The sequence below is a fragment of the Herpailurus yagouaroundi genome, unplaced genomic scaffold, assembly GCF_014898765.1.
Source record: "Herpailurus yagouaroundi ecotype Mexico unplaced genomic scaffold, PumYag 161, whole genome shotgun sequence".
Classification (NCBI taxonomy): Eukaryota; Metazoa; Chordata; class Mammalia; order Carnivora; family Felidae; genus Herpailurus; species Herpailurus yagouaroundi.
The window spans coordinates 18,612,333-18,631,301 of record NW_024412402.1 but is presented as its reverse complement, the minus strand read 5'-3'; positions in this window follow the sequence as shown (position 1 = coordinate 18,631,301).

Sequence of the window (18,969 nt, the reverse complement as noted above, 5' to 3'; positions counted from 1 at the left end):
ATGACTTCACCCCCGGGCAAGCTGGTCAGGTGCAAAGAAAAGTGCTCTGAAGTTGTCAGGTAAAATGGGAGCAATGACTTTGTAGGGCAAGATTAGGCAGGAATCTCCAATTTAGACTTGACTTTAGAGTGGAACTTTCCAGAGGACAATCAGATATTTGCTTGACAAGCAATTCAATAATCTAATTTTATAGAGCCTTTAGGGGTGATGTAATCTAATCCTGTATTGCTACAGATTAGGTTATAAGGGCACAGGGAAGTTAACTTACTTGCCAAGTCACATTGCTAATAAATGAAAAAGGAGACATTGATACCAGAAGTTCTGACTCAAATTCCAGTCTTTCTTCTCCATGACGTGTTGCAAGTGGGGGACCCTGAATTCTCTGCCTTGGTCTGGCTTTACGAAAGTCTGTCCAGTCTGCTTGGTATAATTCAGTCAAGCACAACTGAACTATCTCAGAAGAAACATCACAGTACACAATGCCCTGCTAACCCAACCCTGGGCTCACTGTTTTTATGACATCTTTATTTACGTACTGATTAACTCCACCAATACTTCCGGGATATACGCTTTGAATCAGTTTTTGACATTGTGATTTATGGGAAATGTATATTTGGTCATTCAGATGACCAAAGTACATTTTCCATATTGACTTAGCTTTTGTCCATGGTTTTTGGCTCACCGGTCCCCAAACCCTTAGAGTTTGCTGAGCAGTAAAAGCCGATGGGAACAACTTTTGTTACAATATTTTGTCTCTTATCCAGTTTCTGAAAAGCTTCAGAGCCAAAAAAGTGAAATGGATGTCTTGTTATTCATAAAAAGCCCCTTCCCACAACTGGGTTTATGCTAATGAGATGACTTTTGAAAGCACCTAAGAATAGGGGTTGGTTGCCAGGGGAACCAATCATGAATAGAGGGTTGGAATTTTCAGCTCCCGCCTCCAAGGCACACCTCCAAGGAGGCTAGAGGAGCTGCAGGTTGAATCAATTACCAACAGCCAATGATTTAATCAACCATGCCTATGTCATGAGACCTCCATAAAATATTTAACCAAAAAAAAAAAAAAAAAAAAAAAAAAAAAGGAAAAATTTGGAGGGGGTGGATTTTGGAGAGCTTCCAGCGTGAGGAATCAGAATGCTTCCACATATGCCACCATGCTGGGCCCCAAACTCCACAAGGGCAGAAACTCCTTTGTTTAGGACCTCACTCTATGTATTCCTTCATCTGGCTATTGATTCACATCCTTCAATATCCTTTGTGATATGTCTGTAATCTAGTGAGTAAATGGGTTTCCTGAGTTCTATGAGCCAAATTAATTGAACCCAAGGTGGGGGTTGTGGAAACCTCTGATTTATCACCAGTCAGTCAGAAACACAGGTTAACAACCTGGGCTTGTGAGTAGCCTCGGAAGTGTACCAGGGATGGTAAGCAGTCTTGTGGACTGACCCCTCAGCCTATATTCTGAGGCGATTGCTGGGTAAGTAGTGTCAGAGTAGGACACCCAGCTGGTGTCCAGAGAGCTGTTGAATGGGTGGGAGAACCCCCTCCATACACCCGCATTATAATTGGTAGCCAGAATCTTGTGTGGTTACTACACTAGACTTGCGGGTACGATGTTGAGAAAGACTTAGCTCCTGGCCCTGACGAAATTTCAGTGTAATGAAGGAATCAGACAAATAGGGGAAAAACCTGCTATCATTGGTGCTACGAAAGAGGTAACCAAAGAAGGCTATAAGAACACATAGGGTGAGCATTCGGTCAGCAGTGGAAGTTAGGTAAGGTTTACCAGGGGGGGATGAGGTCCAAGCTGAATTTTAAAGGAGGGATGGAAGAACAGCAGGTGATTCAGAAAGAAGGTGTCATTAGTACCAGAGACAACAGAATGTTTAGCTGCACAGGGACGGGAAAAACAATGCAACGTTCAAGAAAACAAGTCTTTGGACGTGGCAGGAATGTGGATGTGGTGAAAGCTGAGCCTTGTGAAATACATAAGTGACAAAATATGAAGGAGCTTTATAGCATACTGTTAATAGGGCTTCAGCTGTAATTGGAAGGCAATGGGAAGCCATGGAAATGATCTAACAACATATCTGTTTTAAGAAACGTTCATTCTAATAGCTGAGTGAAAATAGATTAGGGTGGGTTGGAGGTGGGGAGACTGGAAGCTCAGAGAAATCAGATAGGATGTTGTTTCAGGGACCCCCAAAATAAGTGTGGTGGACACTATAATGTACTACCCAGATCCCTCTTCAGGGACAAAGAGCTTATACCCCCAGCAGCTGGGAGTGCTGCCAGAAGGTGGACCTCAGTTGTCAGTCTTCTTTGAGGATTGCCTTGATAATTGCTGTGCCCAAGGTCACACCTTCCAGAAGCAACTCGTGCCTAATAACTGTTCAGCATGGGGTACAAACGCCCAGCTTTCTCCTCTTATCTCAAGACAATTCCAAAGGACTATGCAGCTATACAGCTCCCTCTGTGCTCAGATGAAGGCTTTATTGGGACTGCATTGTGGTCCAGCTTCTCCTCCTACTCAGTTCTGTTTCCTTCCACTCCAAAGTGTTGATACCCAAAGCACCCCCTGGTAAATGACCTGCCCACTAATTGCTAAGATCCACCCAGGGTCTGTGTCCCCAGGAAAACCAGCTTGTGATAAAGTTGCAGGTCTGTACCAGGATACTGGTATAAAGAAATTGGGGGAGGCACAAAAGTAGAAGTAACTCATATATATGTGTGTACATATATACCCATATATATGATTGACAGTATATATTAAGGACCAGTGGAGTACCAAAAAGAGGGACAATTTTCTGATGTGGATTATTGACTTAATGATCTTACTGTGAGATACCTGTAAGACAATGAGGAACTACATTACACAGACAATTGAATTCTTGAATTGAACCACAAAAGAAAGATCTGAGACTATATATATATATATATATATATATATATATATATATATATATATGAGATAGATTAAATAGGTAGATAGATAGATGATAGATAGATAATATGCATATATTCCCTCTGGAGACATCATTTAATATTCTAGATGGAATTAAAAGCTATCTAAGTAGATGAAGTCATTAAGAAAAGAAAGAAGTCTCAAAACTGAAGAGGGCAAAATTCCAGTGTTCACAGATCTGGTAGGGGCAGCTCACACTGACTGAGAAGGAGCAACCAGAGAGACAGGGCAAAATAAAGACACTAAGATTTCACAAGAGCTAAGAAAAAGGAGGGAGGCTACTGTTGATTAAGTTAAAGTCTTTTGAGGAATCTATTGAGCTGAGAACTAAAAATGTTATTGACTTCTTCAATATGGAAAATACAGATAACATTAGCAAGGGAAGTTTGGGGGATGTAATGAAGTAGGGGCCAAATCAAAGCAGGCAGAGGTGTGAATACGGCATCTATTTTTGAATAAAAATCTTGGATTGGGTAAAAAATGCTGGCATGAGTAAGCTGCAGGTTACATTTTTACCACATTCATAGAAATTACAGAAAAGCTTTAATTTTAAATCTTTAAACAATCTATAATAATAATGGAAAATGAGAAGGGGGCCCATCAGTGGGCCAGCTATTATGAAGAATCTCACACACGTGGAACGCAGATGGGTCAGACTGGATGAGGATACAAAGCTTCATTCTGGAGAGTTGTTCTAAGATGGCAGATATAACCAGCACCTGACGTTTGGTTGGAGAACAGAAAGAACAACCATGCAGTCTGGCCCCTCCTCTACCTGAAGGCTGGGGCTGGAGAGGAGGAGCAGTGGCCTGTGTCTGGTGACACAAAGAGAAGAGGGGCATCAACTCACCACAAACCAGCTTCTAGAACATCCACTCAGTAGTACTGAGCAGTACTCAGCAGTACCGAGTCACGGAAGACCGTCATCAAGACCAACATTTTAAGAGAAGGTGATAAGTTCTAGATGAAACATCAGTATCTGAGGAAGACCACCACCAGAAAGAGGCATTTCTGCCAAAATCAGTAGACGGAGATATTTTTAATATAGTAGCAGGATAAGACAGGATTCATGACATGAAGTACCCAGCCGCAGTTAGGGCACCTACACAAAGAAGCACAGTCAACATGCTCAATAAATGAACAGAGTGGCCACAGCTGTGGAACCAGCTAGTGAAGTGGAACATCCAGTGGAAGAAATATCCCCCCAACGCAGAAGTTAGAGACCCGAGGGATACATTTAGGTTTTCTCATACCTTTTACGGCAAATTGAGAAGCGACATTTCAGGATGTCAAAGAATAGAGAAAACCACAATGGCATATGGAGATTTGGAAACGATGACCTCCAAAGGGATGGGAATAAGACGGAGTAAGATTTATTACTAGCAGCACTTCTTTCAAGAAGATCATAGAGATTACCTCTGAAGTAATGACGAAAAATAATTTTTGAACAACAGAAACACACCATTCCCAGCCATGTTATCATTCAAGTATGAAAAGTAAACAAAGATATCTTCAGAAATCAAGAGTCTTAGAAATGTTACTGCTCTGTAAGAGTGTGTTACTAGCTCAGCTGCGTAAAAAAAATGAAAGAGGATGGGGTAAGGGGAGACATTGGTCACCTGCAGCTACTTCTATTCTCTCCTGAAATCTCACTAGCAAAACTCTAAAGGTATTTTAAAAGCAAAGCCCTCGAAAGATAGGGAAGACAGGAGAGGAGAAAACAATACAATTTTGAAGGGTGTAAATCAAATAGACAATGAGTAACCTATTCCGGGGGCTTGAGAAAACTGAATCCCAAACAAGCAAGAAGGAGAGTTAAGAGCAAACCCAATTTATACCAGAATCTCTGAAAGACCCAGGAACTGAGGAAACAAAGCACCCTGGAAGCCAGTTTGAAGGGAAAGACCCAAATTAATGAGGACTGCTTGAAAATTGATTTAAGAAGCAGTCAGATCCTCTCACTAACCCGGGCTGGTGTCTTGCCAATCTTTCCCTCAACCTGGTGCAAGACTGGAGATTGGTGTTTTGAGAGAGGCAGCAGAAGCGCTCTGTACTGGTGGGCACAGGGCACAGGAAGGACAGGAGTCAGTATTCTAAAAACAGGGTACGTCAGTGCATTGCTTGGATACTGGATGCTGATAACTCCTGTCCTATTTTTCTTTTTCTTTCTTTTTTTTAATTTTAATTTTTGAGAGAGAGATAGAGCACACGAAAGTCAGGGGTAGGGCAGAAAGAGAGGGGAACAGAGGATCCAAAGTGGGCTTTGTGTTAACAGCAGTGAGCCCAACGTGAGGGGGCTCAAACTCACAAACCGTGGGATCGTGACCTGAGCCAAAGTCGGATGCTTAACCAACTGAACCACCCAGGCGCCCCCTATTTTTCTATTCACCTCCAAGAATGAGGGCAATCAGCTCTTCACCCACTAAACAAGAGACTAGTAGAAGCTTCTCTGCGGAATCTGACCCATGCCAAGAGAAGAGACCTCAAGAAACCGACCCTAGATGTTTCTCCACTCACTGGCCCAGCCAGATCACTCAAAGTCTACAGAAACTACAGTCACTCACTCAGGGTTTCCCATAAGCTTGGTAAGGAAGATCCTGAAGCAAGAGCTGAAATCAAGGATTACCAAGCATCTGAAGATAGATTATAATATGAAAAACGGAAAACAAAACATCTAAATGAACACAATTGAGCAAAAACAGAGACTGTTCAGAGAGAAAAATATCTTTCTCTCTGCTTTCAAATAAGAAAAAAGTGCAACCGTGAAATAGGAACAGGACGCAAAGTAAAGAAAGCCTGGGAGCTTAAAAAGAAGGCCCTGGAAATTACCATATGAAAAATATATACTATTTAATAATATAATACAATGATAGAAATTTATATGGGAGCCTGGGTGGCTCATTTGGTTAAGCGCCCGACTTTGGCTCAGGTCACAATCTTGCAGTTCATGAGTTCGAGCCCCGTATCAGGCTCTGTGCTAATGGCTCAGAGCCTGGAGATGGCTTTGGATTCTGTGTCTCCCTCTCTCTCTGCCCCTCCCCTGCTGACACTATGTCTCTCTCTCTCTTAGAATTAATAAACATTAAAAATAATTTTTAAAAGGCACATATCAGAAAGCATATATATATATATATATATATATGTATCTCAAAGCAAAGGTGAGGAAATTATAGGGCAAGTGGAAGAGGTACAAATATAGATGAACATATATACAAATACATATGATCAATATATGTTCATCTATACAAATATAGATGAACGTACCCCCAGCCCAGTCACTGGGTTGCAGGTCCTCATGACCTCAAAGGATTGGAACTGTGGGGGTATTTGAGCAAGTGAATTCAAAGATCAGCATGCTGGGAAGAACACTAGCAAAGAAGCAAGGGAGAGAATTCCCCGTGGGTTTGTGGGCTCTAATTCTGCAGCCAGGGCATATAAAGATGGAAAAAGAGTCATTATATTCCATAATCAACAGGCCGTTGGTCATCGGGACCTTGGCAAGCAAAGTTCCCTAGCAGTGACAGGGGCAGAATCCAGATGGCACCGGACTGAGTACTGGTTGATAGCTGATAATGTGAGAAAGTGACTGTTGGCTGCTTTTTACCTTTTTATTTGTAAGGAGGTAGGCGTGAATGGGAGTATGCCGTGCAGACGAGCCATGGACCTCACGGCAGCCACAGTGCACAGTGGGCTACCAGAGGTTTGGCCTAGAGGAAAGATTCCAGAAACCCACTTCCCACGCCCAAGTCAATGAAAGTTTTCTCAAAAAATGAAAAACAAAACAAAGGCACAGGGAAGGACAGTCCTATCCCACCAGGGGAGGGATTCGGAGAGCTGGCCTTTGTCAGAAAGGGCCTCACTCAGCACCTTCCTCTTCCCAGGCTCCCCAACATCCCATAAATACTCGGGCCTGCATACATCATTGGCTTTTGGAATCTTTCTAGAACCTTCTCTCTGAATCTCCTTCAAGCTATCTTGACAGTGTATATATACCGCAGACTTTTCAACCTCAGATCTGGATCCTCTTACCCTTTTTTCTTGTCCTATCAGCACAGTGCCTGGCATCCCTCAAGCATAAAAGTCAGTTGTTTGCGTGGCTGGCGCTGTTAACAGGGACGACCAGCCAGTCACCTGCCCTCCGCCACAGCACAAAGGAAGCGGGGGCGAAAAGGGGGAAGGTGGGGGCTCTGAGCCGCCAGCCGTGGGCCATGCTACTCACCGTGTTCATTATTTCCTGTCATCTTCCTAATAATGCCGCAAGGCACCAGTCCACCCTAACTTTTGCCCATGAGGATTACAAGGCTTGGAGAAGGAAGAAACTTGCCCAGAGCTATTAGGTGGCTGAGCCAGGATCTGGGCCACTCTGTTTGCTGCCACGCCGCGAGGGGAAGCATTTGACAACTGATTGAGATGCGACCACCGCACCTCATTTCTAAGGCATTTGCTCTTCCGACTAATGTAACCTTCCCGAACCAGACGCACCATCCACAATCTGAATTGAAAGGAGCTGACTAATGTTCAGGCGCTGAATGAGCAAAAGGTATTCCAGGGGCATTTTGTTCTCGGGTCTCCTGCTGCAAAGGGACGATCAGATTACAGAATTTGGCCTGGAGGCCTTCGTTCCCCTCCCCGGGCCCCTCCATTTCTCCCCAAGTTAGTTTTCATTTCCTAACAGTCATTAGCCGAGCTCTGGGAATGGAGCGTAAAAATTTCCCCTCACCTCCGGAGCCCTAACTGGCAGAAGTTCCTTCAAACTCCGCAATCAGAGCTCCATTTAAACCATCAGAACCTCATCAATTAGGCCTCAATGTACAGGGACCACGTGGTCTACCGGTCACGCTGAGACGGGCGCGGAGGAGTAGCGCAGGCCTCATTATTGGCCTAAAGCTTTTGTGAAATTCCTGAATAAGCAGCCCAGAGAGTGTCTGCAGAAGGGCTGCTTTTTTTTTTTTTTTTTTTTCCTCCTGGCTTTAACAACCGCTTTTATGGACAATTTAACACTGTGGGTTGCCAGCTGTGTTAATGCCAGGCCCCCTTCCCTCATGATGTCGGCCTTGTGAAACGGCCATCATGTATAGAGCCCGTGCCCCCATCTTCCCAAGAAAACCGGGCCTTTCTTAACATCCAGGTCCGGGGATCCATGCCAAGGACAACGATTGTCGTCCCAGTTGCTGCTGGCACACAGGCCAAGGCACACACTGCTGCCTGGGCTCATTTCAGAAGGGTGAGGTCTCTGGTCTGGCGCAACTAAGTGCATGAAGTCAGGGCTCCCCCACGCAGTTCACTGGTTACTGAGAAAAGGTTACAAATGGGGAGGAGTGATGTCCAGAGTCTAGGCTGCTTCTTGGGTGGGAGGGGCTAGCAGATGAGGAGCCCGAGGGTCGCTTTGGTCGCCATAGCAGTCTTCAGCCTCTACACTGAAGGGGCTGTGTTTTTATCTAAAGTGTTTATCTAAAGTGTTTTTATCTCATTTGTTCTCCAACTAAGGTAAGTCCATGTCTTGGATAATGTCTGGCTGTTCAGGCTGTGCCTCACGTAACTGGATCCAGCCAGATCCAAAGCATGCTTCTTCCTGTGAAAGATTCAGGAACTGAGTTTTATGGCTTTGCTCAGCATTGATTAATTTCTAGGGTATCTAATAATCTGACACGATTCCTATCAGATATAAACCAGGGGTCTGCCAATACAGTAATTTGCAGTGAAAAATATTAGAATACTTAGGTCCCATTGTCAATGTCTTCTCTCTTCTAAGACCTTAAGCAAAATAGAAAAAAATAAATAAGGAAACCGAAAGTGACTTGAAATCTATTTCGAAGCCATGAAAATATTCAGAAAATTTGAACCTGCAATTCCACTAAAAGAAACAAACTAAGGAAATCATTAGGATTATCACAAAGATTTAGTTATAGAAACTGCTGCTCATACAAATCTACTATTTTGAAAAAAACCCAATGTCCACAAATAGAAGATTGACTTTAAAAATTGATTTAACCATGCATATTAAATTTTAGATTACCATCCTTGGTGTAGGAATATAGTATGATGCTCTACATTCAACAGTGGGCAATACACTTCATTTTCTTGTGATAAATCAGGCTAAACAACCTGAACAACCCTCCTGCATAAAAAAAAAAAAATCTTTGGATGAATTATATATATTAAATATCTCTTGAAGGCCTATAAAAAATGAACAACCAAATAAAATGAGCATTTTTATTGCTTTGATTGTAGTTTTACACTATGATTTCCCACTAAAAGAAGGCAGAACTTCTTGAAAAAATAGCGGAGTCTAAGTCTGGGGCAGGAGAAGGACAAGAGGAGCCTGGAATATGTAGGGTCTTGTCAGAAGAGCTTTGGAGGGAACTTGATGAAACTGTCAAATAGGATGATGGAATGGATAAAAAAGTGAGACCCATCTATATGTGGCCTACGAGAGACTCACTTCAGACCCAAAGACACTTGCGGATTGAAAGTCAGGGGATGGAAGAACATTTATCATGCAAATGGAAATAAAGAAAGAGCAGAGGTAGCAATATTTATATTGGACAAAATAGACTTTAAAACAGACTGTAACAAGAGACAAAGAGGGACACCACATAATCATAAGGGAACAATCCAGTCCAATAAGAAGATACAACAATTATATGAGGCGCCTGGGTGGCTCAGTCGGTTGAGCGACCGACTTCGGCTCAGGTCATGATCTCACAGTCGATGGGTTCAAGCCCCACGTCGGGCTCTGTGCTGACAGCTCGGAGCCTGGAGCCTGCTTCTGATTCCGTCTCCATCTCTCTCTCTCTGCCCCTCCCCTGCTTGTGCATTCTCTCTCTCTCTCTCTCTCTCTCTCTCTCTCTCTCTCTCAAATATAAATAAATATTTAAATTTTTTTTAAAAGAAGATACAACAATTGTAAATATTTATGCACCCAACATGGCTGCACTCAAACATATAAAGCAGCTAATAACAAACAAAAAGGAAGTAATTGGTAGTAATATAATAATAGTAGGGAACTCTAACGCCCCCACTTATATCAGTGGACAGATCATCCAAACAGAAAATCAATAAGGAAACAGTGGCTTTGAATGACACACTGGACTACCTGGATCTAACGGAACATTACATCTTAAAACAGCAGAATATCCATTCTTTTCAAGTATGCCTGGAATATTCTCCCGAATAGATCACATATTAGACTGCAAAGCAAGTCTCAGCAAATTCATGAAGATCAGAATCATACCACACATCTGTTCTGACCACAATGCTATGAAATTAGAAGTCAATCCCAAGAAAGTATCAGGAAAGAACACAAATACATGGGCCATAAATAACATACTGCTAAACGATGAAGGGGTCAACTGAGAAATCAAAGAGGAAATCAAAAAATACATGGAAACAAATGAAAACAAAAACACAATAGTCCAAAATCTTTGGGATGCAGCAAACGCTGGTCTAAGGGGGAAGTTTATAACAATACAGGCCTACCTCAAGAAGCAAGAAAAATTTCCAATAGACCACCTAACCTTATCCCTAAAGGAACTAGAAAAAGAAGAACAAACAAAACCCCAAACCAGTATAAGGAAGGAAATAATAAAGATTAGAGCAGAGATAAATGAAACAGAAACATTAAAAAACAGTACAGCAGATCAATAAAACCAGGAGCTGGCTCTTTGAAAATATCAACAAAATTGATAAACCTTTAGCCAGACTCATCGAGAAAGAGAGAGGGGGAAAACTCAAATAAGCAAAATCAGAACAAAATCATAAATGAAACAGGAGAAATGACAAATGACAACGGAAATACAAAGGATTATGACAGATTATTGTGAAAAGTTATATGCCACCAAATAGGACAACCTAGAGGAAATGAATAAATTCTGAGAAACACACAATCTTCTAAAGTTGAATCAAGAAGAAATACAAAGTTTGAACAGACTCTAATTATCAGCAATGAACTGAATAAGTAATCAAAATATTACCAACAAACAAAAGTCCAGGGCCAGATGGCTTTATAGGAGAATTCTACCAAAAAAAAAAAATATTTTTTTAATGTTCATTTTATTTTTGAGAGAGACAGACAGAGCATGACTAGGGTAGGGGCAGAGAAAGAGAGAAAACAGAATCTGAAGCAGGCTCCAGGATCTGAGCTGTCAGCACAGAACCTGACGTGGGGCTCAAACTCATGAATTGTGAGATCATGACCTGAGCTGAAGTCAGAAGCTTAACTGACTGAGCCACCCAGGCGCCCCTTACTAAAAATGTAAAGAAGAGTTAATACCTATTCTTCTCAAACTGTTCTAAAAACATAGAAGAGGAAGGAAAACTTCCAAATTAATTCTATGAGGCCAGCATTACCCTGATACCAAAGCCAGATAAAGACACCACTAAAAAAAAGAGAACTACAGGCCAATATATTTGATAAACATAGATGCACGATTTCTCAACAAAATACTAACAAACTGAACTGAACGATACATTAAAAAACTCATCACAATAAAGTGGAATTTATTCTTGGATTGAAGGGTGGTTCAATATTCACAAAGCAATCAACATGATACATCGCATTAATGAGAAAGGATAAGAACCACATGATCCTCTCAATAGATGCAGAAAAAGCATTTGACAAAGTACAACATCCATTCATGATAAAAACCCTCAACAAAGTAGGATTATAGGGAACATATCTCAACCTAATAAAGGCCATTTATGAAAAACCCACAGGGAACTATACTCAATGCTAAAATACTGAGAGCTTTTCCCTAAGGTCCACTGTCACCACTTATATTCAACATAGCAGTGGAAGTTCTAGCCACAGCAATCAAACAACAAAAAGAAAAATAAGGCAACTAAATTGGTAAGGAAGAAGTAAAACTCTAATTATTTGCATATGACATGATACTATATAGAGAAAACCCTGAAGACTCCACCAAAAAACAACTAGAACTCCTAAGTGAATTCAGTGAGGTTGCAGGATACAAAATCAATATGAAGAAATCCATTGCATTTCTATATATTAGTAATGAAGCAACAGAAAGAGAAATTAAGAAAACAATCCCATTTACAATTGCACCAAAAATAATAAAATACCTAGGAATAAATTTAACTGAGAATGTGAAAGACCTAGACTCTGGAAACTATAAAACATTGATGAAAGAAATTGAAGATGACACAAAGAAATGGAAAGATATTCTATGTTCATGAATTGGAAGAACAGATATTAAAATGTCCATGCTGCTCAAAGCAATCTTCAGATTGAATGCAATCCCTATGAACATATCAATAGCATTGTTCACAGAACCAGAGCAAATAATCCTAAAATAGCCAAAGCAATCTCAAAAAAGAACGATACTGTAGTAATCTGTAGTAATCAAAACAGCATGATACTAGCACAAAAATAGATACATAGATCAATACAACCGAATAGAGAGGGCAGAAATAAACCCACGATTATATGGTCAATTAATCTTTGACAAAGGAGGCAAGGATGTGCAATGGGAAAAAAAAAAAATCTCTTCAACAAATGGTGCTGGGAAAACTGGGCAGCCACATGCAAACGAATGAAACAGGAGCACTTTCTTACATTTCCTTGACATTGGCTGTAGCAACATTTTTCTACATATGTCTCCTGGAGCAAGGGATACAAAAGCAAAAATAAGTTACTGGACTACATCATAACAAAAAGGTTCTGCACAACAAAGGAAACAATGAACAAAAGACAATCTACTAAATGGGAAAAGATATTTGCAAATGACATTATCTGATAAAGGGTTAATATCCAAAATATATAAAGAATTTATACAACTCAGTACCCTAAAACCAAAAAATCCAATCAAAAAATGGACAGAAGACATGAACAGACATTTTCCCAAAGAAGACATACAGATGGAAAACAGACATGTGGGAAGACACTCAACATCATTCATTATCAGGGAATCAAAACCACAATGAGATATCACCTGACACCTGTCAGATGGCTAAATAAAAAAACACAAAAACAGTAAGTGTTGACAATGATGTGGAGAAAAAGGAACACTCTTGCACTGTTGGTGGAAGTCAAACTGATGCAGCTACTCTGGAAAACAGTATAGCGGTTTTCCTCAAAATTAAAATTCCCCTATTGGGTAATTACATAAAGAATATGAAAAACACTAATTCAGAAAGATATATACACCCCTATATCTATTCAGTATTATTTACAATAGCCAAACTATGGAAGTAGCCCAAGTGTCCATGGATAGAAGAATAGATTTTTTTAAAAATGTGGGGTAGATTATATACATATAATGGAATATTACTCAGCCATAAAATGAAATCTTACCATTTGCAACAACATGGGTGGATCCAGGAGTATAATGCTAAGTGAAATAAGTCAGTCAGAGTAAGACAAATACCATACGATTTCACTCATATGTGGAATTTAAGAAACAAAACAAAGAAAAAAAGAAACAAACCAAAAACAGACTCTTAACTAGAGTCTGAGAACAAACTACTGACTGCCAGCAGGGAAGTGGAGGGGCGGGGGATGGGTGAAATAGGTGAAGGGGATTAAGAGTACACTTGTCAAGATGAACAGTGAATAATGTATCAAATTGTTCAATCACTACATTGAACACCTGAAACGAATATAGCACTGTGTGTTAACTAAACTTGAATTAAAACTAAAAACAAAGGGGGAGCCTGGTGGCTCAGTTGGTTGAGCACCCAACTTCGGCTCAGGTCATGATCTCGCGGTTTGTGCGTTCGAGCCCCACATCGGGTTCTGTGCTGACAGCTCAGAGCCTGGAGCCTGCTTTGGATTCTGTGGTCTCCTTCTCTCTGCCCTTCCCCTGTTCATGCTCTGCCTCTCTCTCTCTCTCAAAGATAAATAAACATTTAAAAATTTTTTTAATTTGTCAGATATATTTAAATATGAGTGCTTAATTATATACCCACTGTGTCTATACATATTTCTATATATAAAATATAGTAAATATCAAATAATATATAAAAATATGTATGTGCATTCACACACTAATCACCTGCAGATGAATAGGAAATCAATTCACTAGAGTAAAAACTTGTGTATAAACAAATCAAGCATTATTCTGCTTTTCCCATGTCAACTGTATCATTGGATAACCAGCTGGTTGATGAGAAGTATCTCTTTATAAAAAGATTCAAATTAATAAATGCAAAAGAAATGATAAAAATATCATCATTGACAACCCCTCATTAATGAATAGATCAATGCACTGAGCGTAAACAGATGCTAATACCACATAAACAGAGATGACCAGATGTGATATGTCTCTTGATGAAAGTGCACACCACCATGGAAAGACATGCAAAACGCATGGAACCTAACCCTGGTGCAGCCTCTGGGTCTAGCTCACGATTTGCAGGCAGTACAGAGAATAGAGGAACCTCTTGAACATCACTATGAATACTTAATCAGCAAAACCCATTCTGGGCATTTGGGTTTTCAATAGATGAATTGTAAGGAAAAGATAGGGTTATAGACGGGGCCCCGGTAAATTATAAAGGACTTCAAAGATACTACAAATAAAAAATGGACATGATTAAGCTTTAATGTCCATGAATGCACCTCTGGGATTGAACTATATGGAAACTCAAGAAAGCGATCACCATGAAGGCCAGGTTTGTGGTTATTTTTGGAGGAGAAAGAAAGATATGTGGTTGACACTGAACAGAAGATGGTGGTAAAGCCCTATTTCTAGACCTGAGCGTTGGGATTAGGGTGTGTGTGGTGTTCTGTATTTGCTTTTGACTCTACAATAAAAGGTTAAAATACATTCAATACATCATTGAGTTGGCAATAAAACAAAGAAAATCCTGGAAGTCCAAAACTGGAGCAAAAGGGTGAATTCAGAGAGGTCAATGAGGATTGGCGATAGCCTTCAACCTGAGGGCAAACGCTTCATCTTGAAGTCTTTGAGCCTCTCTGTTTCAAGGGCAACACGAGGTACTGGTTTGTAGGATCCCAGGGTCCCTGTCAGAAGAAAATTAAAATCCTCTCTGAAAGAGCACAGCTTCGGATCAGGCATCAAAAAGTTCCCACAGATGAACTTCAGAGGGTGTGAGCTCATAGTAAAAATGCCAAAACTCATGAGAAAACAAGGTGCCATGACGATGAAACATGGAAATGACCAACAGCAGAATCAGGCCTGTAAAGAATTCAGAAAATGCAACTAAGAAAAGACAATAGATATTAAGTACGTTGAGTATGTTTTAAGAGAACAAAGTTTTGAAGGCAACCAAGTCGATTTTTGAAAAAACATCAAATGTAATTCTAAAACATTTTTTTAGCATTTTGTTGATTTTTGAGACAGAGAGAGAGATAGAGCGTGAGCAGGGGAGGGACAGAGAGAGGGAGGCACAGAATCTGAAGGCGGCTCCAGGCTCTGAGCTGTCAGCACAGAACTTGACTTGGGACTAGGACCACGAACCATGAGATCACAACCTGAGCCAACGCCAGAAACTTAACTGACTGGGCCACCCAGGCACCCCTCAAATGTAATTCTATAAGTGAAAAGTAAATAAAACCAAAATTTATGACACCAGCGAGGGACATCCAAGTTCAAGTTTGATGAAACAGCCTGTGGCAGAGCAATGTTCTTGCCAAGAAAAATTGGAAACGCAGAATAAAATACATAGAAACATCTATTTGAGGAAATTGTAGAACCAGTAAGGTAAATCAGGTTTTGAGGGGGAAATTTTAGAAAAGAAGAAACCTCTGGAAGAATTGAATCCACTTCTGCAGCAGATTTTTACCTCATTGTAGTTGCCAGTGTGAGGTACAGGACAACAGTCTGATGTGGCAAGCCAAGAGCTTAGGCAGAAGGGCACCCGCCGTCAGCCGGAGAAAACAGAGCCTATTTTGACAGTCCGGTGGGTTACAGAAGGAACAAATTACAAACTCGAGGGGCCAGGTGCTTATAGAAGAAGGGAGGGGTGAAGGTCTGAATCCAATTTTTTCCTTAAAGACCTGTAACAAATTCTGAAGCTGCTTGGGGCCTGAGGCTTAGAGGCCAACCAAGAAACCACTGTAAAAGCGCTGGTAATCTGACATGGCCGGGGAGAAAAAGATGAGATTTTAGGACCTTCCAGTGAGGAAAGGTCCTGGAGAATATTCCAGGCTCTCAGTTGAGAAGGGGACAAACCAGAGACAGATGAAACGCAGATGGCACAAAATAAAGTAATATTTTTTGAATCATTTAAAAATAGAGAATTAAAATGCAACATAACAGGGGCACCTGGGCGGCTCAGTCAGTTGAGCGTCCGACTTCCGCTCAGGTCATGATCTCACGGCTCGTGGGTTCAAGACCCACGTCGGGCTCTGTGCTGACGGCTCAGAGCCTGGAGCCTGCTTCATATTCTGGGTGTCCCTCTCTCTCTCTGCCCTCTCCCGCTCATGCTGTCTCTCTCTGTCTCTCAAAAATAAATAAACATTAAAAAAATTTTTTAATGCAGCGTAACCATAATATAAAAGACAGGAGGCGTTTAATGGAATTCAAATGTTGTGTGGTTTATGCTCTGTTAAATTATTAAAAAAAAAAAAACTGACTAACCTGTTGGGAAAGCATGTTTTAATCTCAACATTTTCCACTGAAATAGTAGTAAAGTATATTCACGATCAAACTGAGGAAGATAAACAAAAACTTTGACTAAGCCAAAAGCAGGCTAAAAAGAAGAAAAAGAACACGCGACAGAGATAAAATAGCAAAATGGCGGATATACACTTAACTAAGTTAGCAAGTTCATTAAATGTAAATTAGACTAAACCCAATTAAAAGACTAGGAACTGCCAGACTGGAGCAAGCAAATGTAAGTCACAAAAGATGTCACTCCGATCTGAAGATTGAGAAAAACTGAAAGCACAAGGACAGGAAAATGTGTTCCAAGTAAACACTAACACCGCTCCCCTTCCCAAACACCACCAGGACATGTGTGTAGTTTTAAAACATATGGCAATTTAGGCTTTCAAAAAAAGAAGCAAGAAAAGAAGTAAAGAAGGCCTTTTTAATAATAGAAAGATATCACAATCCTCCGTCTACAGGCATCCAGTAACCCAGCTTCAAAATATATGAAGCAATAATTGACAGAACTAAAAGGAGAAATAGACAAACTCCCAATCATAGAAGGAGACGCAAACACAGCTCTTTCACTAAAAGCTAAAATGTGGATAAAAAACTGTAAAAATGTAGAAGATCAGGACCACATAAATAAGAAATGTAATCTAATGGATATTTATAGATGATGAATCCAATATTTATCTGATATTTAGAGAATATAGATCCAATAAATTACAGTTGTTAGCAAACTTTTCCTTAAAGGTCCAGATAGTGAATATTTTAGACTTACAGGCCATGTGTTCTCTGTAGCAACTTCTCAAATCTGCTATTGTAGGTGATCAGAGACATAGACAGTTCAAAAATGAATGGACATAGCTGTGTTCTGATCAAACTTTATTTACAAATGCTCAGCAAATTCCAAGGACTTGCGATCATTCAGAACACATTGCCTGACCACAGCAAATTTAAGTAGAAATAAATGAATAAAGATAGGTCGGAAATGGCCCATTATAAAATTAAGCATACACTATACAGTAAACTCTAGTTCAAAGAAAATCGCAAAGCAAATTAGAAATATGTTAAACTAAATAAAATAAAAATATCGCATACCAAAACTCATGGGATATCTTAAAGCTGTACTTAGAAGGATATTTATAGCTAAAAAAAAAAAAAAAACAAAACACAGTTACCTAAGGATCTATGTGAAGGATTCAGAAAAAGAGCGAGATAACAGCAAAAGCATAAGGAACAAATTTAAAAAGAAACAAGTAGGCTTATATCACACTAAAGAGCTTCTGCATGGCAGAAAAAACAACCAAATGAAAAGACAATCTACAGAATGGGGAGAGATATCTGCAAATCATAGATTGGATAAGGGTCAATGTCCAAAATACAGCTGACCCTTGAACAACATGGGTTTAAACTGTGCGGGTCCACTTATATGTGGATTTTTTTTTTTTTCCAAGAAATAGAGCACAGTTCTGTAAATGTATTTTCTCTTCCTTATGATTTTATTAATGTTATTTTCTTTTCTCTAGCTCATTTTATTGTAAGAATCCAGTGTAGAATATACATAAAATATGTGTTAATTGATTGTTTATGTTATCAGCCAGGCTTCCAGTCAACAGTAAACTATCAGTAGTTAAGTTTGGGGAGCGGGAGGGGGAATCTAAAGTTACATATGGATGTTTGATTACATGGGGGTGGGAGTTGGCATCCCTAATTCCCGTGTTCCGTGTTGCCCAAGGGCCAACTTTATATTAAGAACTCATGCAACTCGACAGCAAAAAACAAGTAACCCAATTTAAAAATCAGCAGAGGAACTGAATAGACCTTTTATGAAATAAGACATGCAAATGGACAACAGATACGTGAAAAGATGCTCAACATCACTCATCATTAGGGAAATGCACATCAAAACCACAATGAGATATAATTCCTCACGCTTGTTAGAGTGGCTATCGTCAAAAAGACAAATGATAACAAATACTGGTATGGATTTGAAGAAAAGGGAAGCCTTGTGCACTATTGGTAGGAAAGGAAATTGGTATAGCCTCTATGGAAAACAGTATAGAGGAGCCTCAAAATATTACAAATAAAAGTACCATATGATCCAGCAATTCCACTTATAGGAATATATTCAAAGGAAATGAAAACACTATGTCAAAGATATATCTGAACCATGTTCATTGCATTATTATTTCCAATAGCCAAGCTATGAAAACAAATTAAGTGTCCATTGATAGGTGAATGGGTAAAGAAATTGTGTTTTATATATATATATATTCATATATATATATATATACACATATATATATGAATATATATACACATATATATATGAATATATATACATATATACACACATATATATGAATATTATTCAGCCATAAAAAATATATGAATATATTCATATATATGAATATATATACATATATA